Source organism: Monodon monoceros, unplaced genomic scaffold (assembly GCF_005190385.1).
Source record: "Monodon monoceros isolate NGI ecotype Baffin Bay Population unplaced genomic scaffold, NGI_Narwhal_1 Super_Scaffold_3, whole genome shotgun sequence".
Taxonomy (NCBI): Eukaryota; Metazoa; Chordata; class Mammalia; order Artiodactyla; family Monodontidae; genus Monodon; species Monodon monoceros.
The window spans coordinates 4,320,627-4,330,844 of NW_021703780.1; the positions used below are offsets into that span (position 1 = coordinate 4,320,627).

Sequence of the window (10,218 nt, forward strand, 5' to 3'; positions counted from 1 at the left end):
CCTGATACAGTCACTGAGTGATTGCCTGAGTCTGATCTTATAAGTAAATGGCCAGGTCTCCCAGTTGTAATTCTAGAGATCTTTCAGGACTCTGCCAATTAGCGGCAAACTGAATGCTGGGCCTGGCTTCCCTGACAAGCATATGAACTAGTTGAGATAAGCCGGAGAATCCAGGTTGATAGGTTTGAATGACTGTGTGAAATCCCTCAGCAAATGTGTGAGGGTCTTTGGTTACTTTAGGAATATCTTTGACTGTGGCTCACAGTTCAGCTTTAGTCCAGGGAGTATAAGAAATTAAGGGTTTCAAAGAAATAAACACTTGTTGCTCCAGGCAGTGACTCCCATCGAGTATCTCTCAAGATAGGAGACAACTACAGAAACGCCACCTGCATTCAATAAAAATTCAACCTATACCATTTGTTGGGAATGCCCAGACATGGTAACTCTTTCTGTAATTCATTACAGTTTAGTGTACACGCATTCACACTCATGCAGTAACTCCGAAGAGTTCCTGTTATTTGAGTATGGGCAAAAAAACCTTTAATATTCTCTGTGCCTAAGTTTCTTCACCAGTAAAATGAGTATTAAAAATCCTGCTTTATTGCGAGAAAAAAAAAAGAAATTAAAGGTTTAGCCTCTGAATTCTCAAAAGGCTGAATTTTAAAGGGACAGGTTCTGACCAGTTTAGAGGAAAAGGGAGTGGAAAGAATTTCAGAGAAAAAGGGAAGTTGGGCAAGGGAATTAGTCCGGGGGGAGCTGAGGGTGTAGAGGAGGGGCAGGCGGCAGAGAAGGGCAGAAGGAAGACGGTGCTGGGGGGCCGCGCCTGAGGCAAAGAAGCCCAGGAAGAGCCTGAGCTTCAGGAACCACTTTATCTTTAATTGTCTGTTGGCCTCAGTTAATCTTAACATCTTATTTTGCAGAGAGGCAACTTTAGGCTCCTAATTACATTTGGAAGCCTCAAAATGCCAACAGAAGTAGGTGTTCCATTCAGTTCTGGAAATTTGAAAACTGTGGTTGTCCAATTCAGTTTTAAGAAAAGAAAGTTCGGGGATTTCAAAAGTTCCGCATAATGGCTGCTGAGATTCTAAATTGCCTTTGGTCAGGTGAGTCCATTTAGTTAGAAAAGTGAATGAGGAAGGACCGCGATTTTAAAACATAACATCAGACAGATATCAGGAGGCTGTTCGTAGCGCAGAGGAGCACCCTCAAAATATTTGAATAACTGGGATCCCGTTTCTCAGAGGTAATTTTTTGTTTGTTTGGCAGGAGTAAGTGACTTTTTTATTTTTTGGCCGCGTGGCTCGCGGGATCTCAGTTCCCCGACCAGGGGTTGAACCCGGGCTCTCGGCAGTGAGAGCGCCAAATCCTAACCCCTAGACCACCAGGGAACTCCCAAGACTAATTTTCAAACAGCCAAAACAGCTCAAACAGCCCACAGGCCTAACACCAGCCAGTTCTAAGGGGACAGTCTGGTCCCAGAGGAGCCTGGGCAAAGGCTCCTCAACCTGGCTCCCTAGAACAGACCGCGTTCCATGGATCCACCCAAAAGGCAAGCCTATGCCAGTTGGAACAGTAAGTGCCAAATGAGTACTTGCACACAGAACAAGGCCTTGACCAGAAAGGACCAGACTTTAACATCCATCCTGAATAAAACCTGGAGAGCTTCCAAACGCAAAGAAGCTGGGACCCAGGAGAAAGATGTACCTTCAAAATCCAGGGTCGGTGAGAAAAGCAGTGACAATGAGCTCAAGGTGGGTGCCGCACCTGTTTGCTCAGCAGCCCAGGAGCTGTCAGGGGTCTTCTCTGGTTCCTGGATGGGTCACCAAAATGTTGACCTAAAGTGAAAAGACCGCCAGCAAAGACGGGTTTATTCGGGATCAGCAGAGAGTTGCAACTCGAGGTTTCAACCCTGGCGGCCACGTACAAACCCCTGTGAGGCGAGGGAAGGAGCCGCCTTTATAGAGGGTAGAGGATGGTGGGCGGGCTTAGTAAACAGAGCCCCTGTTTCTTATTGGCTGAGTCTTGGCCAGAAAGAAGGGGAATCTTTCTTCTTTCCCCCTTGGGCTCTGCTGTCCACGCAGGGGTGAGACCTCTCCCTGATGGTCTCCCGACTCTATTTAACTGAGGTTTCCATTCATTAATTTTTACCGTATGGATACCCCATATTTTGTTTATCCATTGGGCAGCTGGTGGCCATTAGGGTTGTTTCTACTTTTTGGCTACTATGAATAGCGCTGCTTGAACACTGCTGTGCAGGCTTTTGTGTAGACATGAGGCTCCCTTCTCCTGGGTATCCTGTCATCTCTCAGTAAGACTAATGAATAAACTAATACGTTTGCAGTCTTTCCTGCTATCAGGCTTATCCTCGCAATCCACTTTCCAACCTAATACTAGAGTTTTTAAACCATGTAAATCTTTTAAGTGTGTAAATCGGATCTTGCTGAGCCTGTATTTAAAACCTTTCAACAACTTTCCACTGTACTGAAAAAAAAGTGCAAAAACCTCCACGTGGCCTACCTCTTCAACCGCCCAGGGTGGGCCAGGGTGGGCCAGGGTGCTTGCAAATGCCCATCCGTTTCCCCAACTGGATTTTAGGTACCGTGAGGCTAGAGGCTGCGGGGCCACTAGCACGAGCAGTTGTCATCGGGGCTTTCTTGTCCCCGAGCACTTAGATGGGAGGGGCCAGGCTGCCCCACTGCAGACCCCTCTCCTCTCCTGGGGTCCTGCCTGAAAACTCCAGCCCCAAGATCCCAGCCTGTTAGAGCTGAAAGGAGCCTTGGGGAAGAGTCCAGTCTGGTGATCTCCGAGCTGTGCTCTGCGGAGCCCCAGGGGAGAGGGGTCAGCCGGGGACAGAGGACGTGAAGCTGAGTGGACAGGGCTCTGCAGGATGTGTTTCCTGCTAGTTTTTGTTTGAATAAAACCGCTGAAAGAAAAAAGGAATTTGAGAACAAATTGATTGAACCCAACCCTCTTCATTGACAGATGAGGAAACCAAGGCAAAAGAAAACTCAGCTCTCCTCCCAGCCAGAGTGGGGAACCTGCTCTCACCCGTGGGGGGCCGGTGTGTTCCAGCGTCCCTGCTTCCCGAGAAGGACGCCTGGAGCCCTGCCGGACAGTCAGCACACTTTGGAACTCAGAGGCAGCAAAGGGAGCAGTTAAGGACAGACGGACAAATGCTCGAGAGAAAATAAGACGCAAGTTTTCCATCCGAGGTACGAGCAGACGAGGGCTGCCTGGGGCCAGAGGGACAGAAGAGGAACCTCTCCCTAAAGACTTTCCAGCCCCGCAGCACAGGCAGGAAGCGCTGCCTCCAGCAACGTCAGCGCAGAGGATGAGCAGAGGCCTGGTCACGTGACCAGGCTCGGCAAGCGCGTTGCGGGAGGGGCGCCAGGCATGAACGACACGGAGAAGGAACGGAAAGGCGGTGCGTGAGGGTAAAGCCGAGGCGGGGCTCTGCAGGCTGCAGCGGGGCTGGCGTCCTCCTCCCGCCCCCGCCGCAGCCAGAGAGCAGCAGCTGTTGGGATCCAGCTGCCATTTTTCAAACCAATTAAGGAGCCCTGTTACTGCTCCCGGGAGGGAGCGTGTCTGTCTTCTGAGTCAGCAGCTCGGACCGGGGCCTCTGGGGACAAGCTCGCAAGGCCCTAATCGTCCCCTCAGAGTTAAAAATAACAAGTAGCAAGCCACTACTCTGGACTTTACACTGCCGCAGGGGGCGGAGGTTGGGGGTGTCTCTTGCCACAGAGGTTTTCCATCCGAGGCGCCAGAGAGCGGCAGCCCGCCGGCAGCACGTTTTTCTTCCCATTCGCGCTCTCCTGCTTCAGGTCCCCGTCCTGAAGTCATCCATCAGCTGTCCCACTTGCCAGAAGTAAGTGACACTGGGCGTGACATTACTGCTTTCCAAAACAAAGAAGCCCAGACCTCTCTGGCTGAGAAAAGTTGCAGAGCCCTGTCCCCCGCTTAAACCTGTAACAGTCACTCGGATAAGACCGTTGAGGGGAGGGAAAACTGTGAAATAAAGCATAGACCGCGAGCCGAACCACCCCTTCTGCCTGGCCTGCAATCCGGAGACCAAACCGCTGTCTGTTAACTGTTTACTTTTCCTCCAGTTTGTTTGGCATTGCGTAGACGCTCCCTCAGAAAACAGACCCACTTTACCTCCGAGCCTGAGATCAGAATAGGGCGCTTGGGAAGGGAGATGAAATCAGAGCATCTGTGGGCCTTAGGGGCCACACCCAGGCTTCTCTCTCCCCCAAAACATGAAAGCCAGGGATGCTTTTTCTGCTTTTCTATAAAAATCGGACAGAGGCAAAGTCATCCCTGGATGTAGCTGATGAAAACACACATCTCAATTCAAGGCAACCCATATAAACGTGGGACCTCAACGTGGCCCAGTCCCGGCACGGCGTCACCTTCCAGGAAATAACAGCCTGACATAGAAGTAGGACTGAAAGCCGTGCAAATCTGGAGAGAAATTTAAAGAGGAAACATTCTTTTTTCTTAAAACCCAGGAAGACATCTATAAAAGATTATATTTCTTTTTTTTTTTCCGGTCGTGCCTGCACGCGGGATCTTACTTCCCGGACCAGGGATGGAACCCGTGCCCCCTGCCGTGGGAGCACGGAGTCCTAACCACTGGACCGCCGGGAAGTCCCAGGAAGTTATATTTCTTCATCTCCCTCTTGCCCCTCAACCCCACAGCCTTCATCACAGCCCCCGGAGACCTTACCTCTGCTTTGCTCAACCACCTGATAGCCAGTCCACAGGGTCCGCCCGCCCCACCTCCTCTCCTCTCTGTCTGTTTACTCCATCAACTCAGCCTTTCTGGATTCTGTAAGTTTCTAACGTTCTTGTCTTAGCACCTGGATTCTGCGCAGAGTTGACCCTAGGGACCAGGAACTGATCTAACCAGGAGGTGGGAGGTGACAGGAGCCGGAGGAAAGGTCCAGAGGTGAACACAGACGACTGTGCTTTTCCCTTGCCTCATCTTTGTGGGCCTCTGCTGGGAAGGAAAGTGTACTACCGTGCTTCCCAGAGGTGCTGCCTCAGCCCTCAGCCCCGCTCCGTCCTTCCCCCCTCCCGTGGATCAGGATACACTCCTCCCCAACCAGCCTGCTGAAGACACTCCCTGGGGATTCCCAGCATTTCTCTTTGCAAACCAGGAGCAATGACGCTGGTTTAAGGACTTAATTCCCCCCTCCTCTGGGTCACTGTGTCCAGCAAGAGGAAGGAAAGTTCACTCATTTTGTTATTTCTTTCACAGGGGCCTTTGGCCACGAAACAACCCAGGTGGCTACAACCAGAGCCAACATGGGGGCAGCTCCAAACCCTGAAGGTCTGAGGAGGCGGGAAGTGTCCCTGGCTTGTTGTCATGGAAACCACAATAGAGGCTTGCCTCCTGACCAACCCTGGTGCTTCCCTGTGTGCCCCACCCCCCCATGGCATGGCACGTGCCCTCCTCTCAGGAGCTGTGATTATAAAACATCTTTTCAATAGCCATTGTCTCCTGATCTGTTGGCCTTAGTATAACCCAAATTTTCTATTAATACACTATTTATTTTTTTATTTTTTTATTTTTGCGGTATGCGGGCCTCTCACTGCTGCGGCCTCTCCCGTTGCGGAGCACAGGCTCCGGACGCGCAGGCTCAGTGGCCATGGCTCACGGGCCCAGCCGCTCCGCGGCATGTGGGATCTTCCCGGAACGGGGCACGAACCTGTGTCCCCTGCATCGGCAGGCGGACTCTCAACCACTGCGCCACCAGGGAAGCCCTAATACACTATTTTAAAAAACAGCTGGGGAACCTGTCGTTCCCCACTACCAACGTCAAGAGGGTGAGGCTCACCTCCTCAGAGCAGGATCCCCAGGTGCACCCTGCTGCCTGGAGCTGACCTCCACTGGACCTGCTCCAGGAAGGTGGCCGTGGTTCCTTCCTTTCCTTTGTCAGCCTTGGTGAACTTTGACAGTGACAGTCCATCCCATCAGGTCTGTGATGAAATCCAAGGCTGAGGGAGTTCCAGGGTGGCCTAGTGGTTAGGATTCCAGGCTTTCACCGCCATGACCCAAGTTCAATCCTTGGTCTGGGAACTGAGATCCCGCAAGCCGTGCAGCGCAGCCCCTTGGCCGCCCCCCCCCGCCCCCCTCCCCACACACAAAAAGAAGAGAGAAATCCAAGATTGATTTAATTCTTGGTTCTCAACTCTCCAGCACTGGCCTGACCAAATCACCTCTGATTTTCCAGACTTGGCTCTACTATCGTCCTGGTGGAGGGGACATGTTAGCAGCCGGTCCAGCCTGAATACAGACAGAGTAGTCTCTCCTCCTTATTGACGACAGTCATGAATCCTTTTATAAACTGCTGCTGTTCGGTAACCTGCTTTATCCTCTCTACCGAACAGCCAGGGAAGTGAGAGCTTCCACCGCCTAAGTGGAGGTCCTGGTGGCACCAAGTCAGCGACCAGTCTCTAAAGCTGGACCCCATGCTCTGACACAGAAAATGCGCTTCTCTGCTTCAGCAACCATCATCCTCCCACCATTTCAGCTGGTGAGGTCTAATCACAGCTCAACGTGCTGGTTGTCTATTGCTATGTGATGAAGCACCTCAGAATTCTGTAGCTTGGATCAAAAACAGGATCTCAGAGAGAGATCTGCACACCCATGTTCACAGCAGCGTTATTCACAGTAGCCAAAAGGTGGAAGCAGCCCTAGTGTCCATCAGTGGATGAATGGATATACAAACTTTGGCATAAACACACGATGGAATATTATTCAGCCTTTAAAAGGAAGGAAATTCTTTTCTTCTTTTAACTTATTTTATTTTTGGCTGCGTTGGGTCTTCATTGCTGCGTGCAGGCTTTTCTCTAGCTGCGGCGAGCGGGGGCTGCTCTTTGTTGCTGTGCGTGGGCTTCTCATTGCAGTGGCTTCTCTTGCATGCAGAACACGGGCTCTAGGCGCGTGGGCTTCAGTCGTTGCAGCACGCAGGCTCAGTAGTTGTGGCTCGCGGGCTCTAGAGCGCAGGTTCAGTAGTTGTGGCACACGGGCTTAGTTGCTGTACGGCATGTGGGATCTTCCCCGACCAGGGCTTCAACCCGTGTCCCCTGCATTAGCAGGCGGATTCTTAAGCACTGCGCCACCAGGGAAGCCCAAGGAAGGAAATTCTGACACGAGTTACAGCAGGGATGAACCTTGAAGATATTATGCTGAGTGAAATAAGCCAGTCATAATATGAGTCCACTCACAGGAAGTACACAGAGTCATCAAATTCACAGATGCAGAAAGGAGAATGGTGGTTGTCAGCGGCTGGGTTGCAGGGGGAATGAGGAATTATTGTTTAGTGAGTGAAGAGTTTCAGTTTGGGAAGATGAAGAGTTCTAGTGGTGACGGTCGCACAACAGTGTGAATGTACTTAACGCCACTGAAGCGCACGCTTTAAAAAGGTTAGGATGGTAAATTTAATGTGTTTTATTTTATCACCATTTTTTTAAACAAAGAAATTTCGACACATCTATATAATGTTATAAACCATTGCTACCTCAATAAAAAATTCTTAAACAAAAAAATAGTAATAAAATTAAAAAGGAAAAAAACTGATGGTTGAAAACCACACTCTGTGACCACTTCTCATAGTTGTTAAGTTTGGTCAATTTCAGCTCTTATCACAGTAGCACTCCGCATCCTCCAGCCCCCACCCCCCGTAACCCGGCATGCAGCTGAGCACAATTTCTGAGAACAGGTTGCATGCAGCTTGCAGGAGCTGGGGTAGGCAAGAAGGACCCTGTGCTCTAATAACAGGGATCTGTGCTATGGTCACGGATTGCTGCTCTGATCACAGAGGTGCAGACACAGAGATGGGCAGCATTGCTGCAGCCTTCACTGTTGTTGCTACAAACCCTGCAGCCTCCGGCTGAAACAACTTCCAGAGAGTTTAAAGAACTGGTGCTTGTTTTTACATTCTGGTTTTTTTCCCCTTTGGGAGTCAGACATTAAAGGACTAAAACGTTCGAAAGAAACCACATATACAGAGCAATCTAGAAAGTCCCAGCACATACCTTAGGAAGGGTGCAGGCTCAGAAAAGCCCTGAGAAGACCTTAAGTTTATTCCTCTCGTTGATCTCCAGCACAGAGATGCCCTATAACGATAATTAAAAAAACATTTTTTCACCATTTTAAAAATTGAAGTATAGTTAATTTACAATGCTGTGTTAGTTTCAAGGTTACAGCAGAGTGACATATATATATATATATATATATATATATATCCCCTTTTTCAGATTCTTTTCCAGTATAGGTTATTACAAGATATTGAATATAGTTCCCTGTGCTCTACAGTAGATCCTTGTTGTTCATCTATTTTATATACAGTGGCCCACACACCGTTCTGTAACATCATACGTTGGCTGTTTGGAAAATACTGATTTACTGAGAAATGCAGATTTTCCAAACATCACCACCTTTCATCAGCCACTATCAAAAATCACATTTGTGGGCTTCCCTGGTGGCGCAGTGGTTAAGAATCCGCCTGCCAATGCAGGGGACACGGGTTCAAGCCCTGGTCCAGGAAGATCCCACATGCCGCGGAGCAATTAAGCCCGTGTGCCACAACAACTGAGCCTGAGCCCTAGAGCCCGTGAGCCACAACTACCGAGCCCGCATGCCACAACTACTGAAGCCCGCGTGCCTACAGCCCGTGCTCCACAACAAGAGAAGCCGCTGCTATAAGAAGCCCGTGCACCGCAATGAAGAGTAGCCCCCGCTCGCCGCAGCTAGAGAAAGCCCGTGTGCAGCAACGAGGACCCAATACAGCCAAAAATGAATAAATAAAATAAATAAATTTTTAAAAATCACATTTTTTTCACTGCTGATCTCATCAGAGAAGCCTGCAAGTGCTGGGAAGCTGTCAATCCCGTGCTAGATGCAAGTATTTCAAATTACAATTTTTCCTTCAAAGTTCACATTTCAGAATTGGCAACACATTCTTTCTGTTGTTTTCCTTGAAGTCAGAGACTCGCTTCAGTGATTTTTGAGAAAATGTCTTCTACGTGCCCAAATGTGAATGTCCGTGGTTTTTCCGTCATTCTTTTAAGAAAAAATGGTGTTTCATGAAAAAAAGCAGCTGGTTCAACTCATAACAATTTCCCAAGTGCTCTTCCTCTGGGCAGTCATCACGTCAGTAGTAGAAGTGCTCTGTGCGTATTTCCCATTTCGTCACATAGAATATTGAAAGTCAGGTACTAGTGTTGAGATTTAATAAAATTTATGATTTTTACTGGTTTATCTAGGATATTCTTAAAGGATGCTGGCACGGTTTTACCCACCACTGCTTTTGCGCAGTGCAGATGTCTGCAAAGTGCAAAAGGCAAGTAATGTCTTAATATTGCTACCAAAATATTTTGACATCACATGCCCTGCTCCGGATGCGCAGTGACACTGCTGCCCAGCCCGCCAGCAACTGAGAGCCTGGCACATGCTTGAACCTAAAGCGGGGGCTCAAGGCCTCCCCAGTCTCCCCACCACCTCCTCTGTCCACCCTCTGTCCCAACCTTGGGACCAAAGAGGTCCATGGGGGAGACCCAGGGGCTCTAGCTGTCGAGCTCCAAGTTCTCTCACTCTGGATGACACACCTACTTGTCTTCGTTCAGTGGTTTGGGGGACTCACCCCTCTACCTTGGGCTCCAGTGCAGTTACCTCTCCTTTATTATTGTTCCAATTCCCCAAGGTCCATTATGACGGCTGAGGAATTTCAACCATCATAATAATGGAATCAATAATTATTAAATATTAATATATAGTATGAAGGTTTAAAATTTATGGGAATATGTTAATGCTTGGTTATGGGCATATGGCAGGAATAATCTAACTTTCACACATTTAATCCAAGAACCCGACATTGTCACAGTGTAAGGATACACCCTAGGTTTTATATTTCCCTTTGAAAAGGATCCCAGGTCTCCACACTCCGATCTGCTTTAGGCTTGGGTGCGTACATTTTGACCCTGGGCCTTCGGTCTTCTGCTATTGACAAGCAGGTGTTTGCCCTACAGTGGTGTTGTCTTGTTGGCCCTGACACAGTGGGAGGTCCAAGCTGGACTCCTGGACGCCAGGGTCAGGAGGGAGCAGAGGAAAGGTAAACATGTGGCGGTTCCTGCAGCAGAAACACGAGGCCAGGCGACACGCCTGGAGACAGGCACACAGGGTCATGCACGCTGTCCAGCCAGCGCCTCCCG

General features: G+C 49.4%; 1 protein-coding gene across 9 annotated transcripts in view; it reads right to left on the reverse strand.

The window, feature by feature from the left end:
• Positions 1-10,218, reverse strand: part of RPP40 (ribonuclease P/MRP subunit p40) — a 61,298-nt gene that overhangs the window by 41,569 nt on the left and 9,511 nt on the right. For 6 of the 9 annotated variants that reach the window (XM_029243600.1, XM_029243601.1, XM_029243598.1 and 3 more), the window contains 2 exons: positions 8,044-8,124; positions 1,705-1,835 (listed from right to left, as the gene is read on the reverse strand). The gene's annotated coding sequence lies outside the window, so the exon portion shown is untranslated. Of the gene's footprint in view, positions 1-1,704; positions 1,836-3,048; positions 3,124-5,840; positions 6,092-8,043; positions 8,125-10,218 lie in introns of those variants that run through there. The other 3 variants (XM_029243603.1, XM_029243599.1, XM_029243604.1) reach the window with 3 other exon arrangements.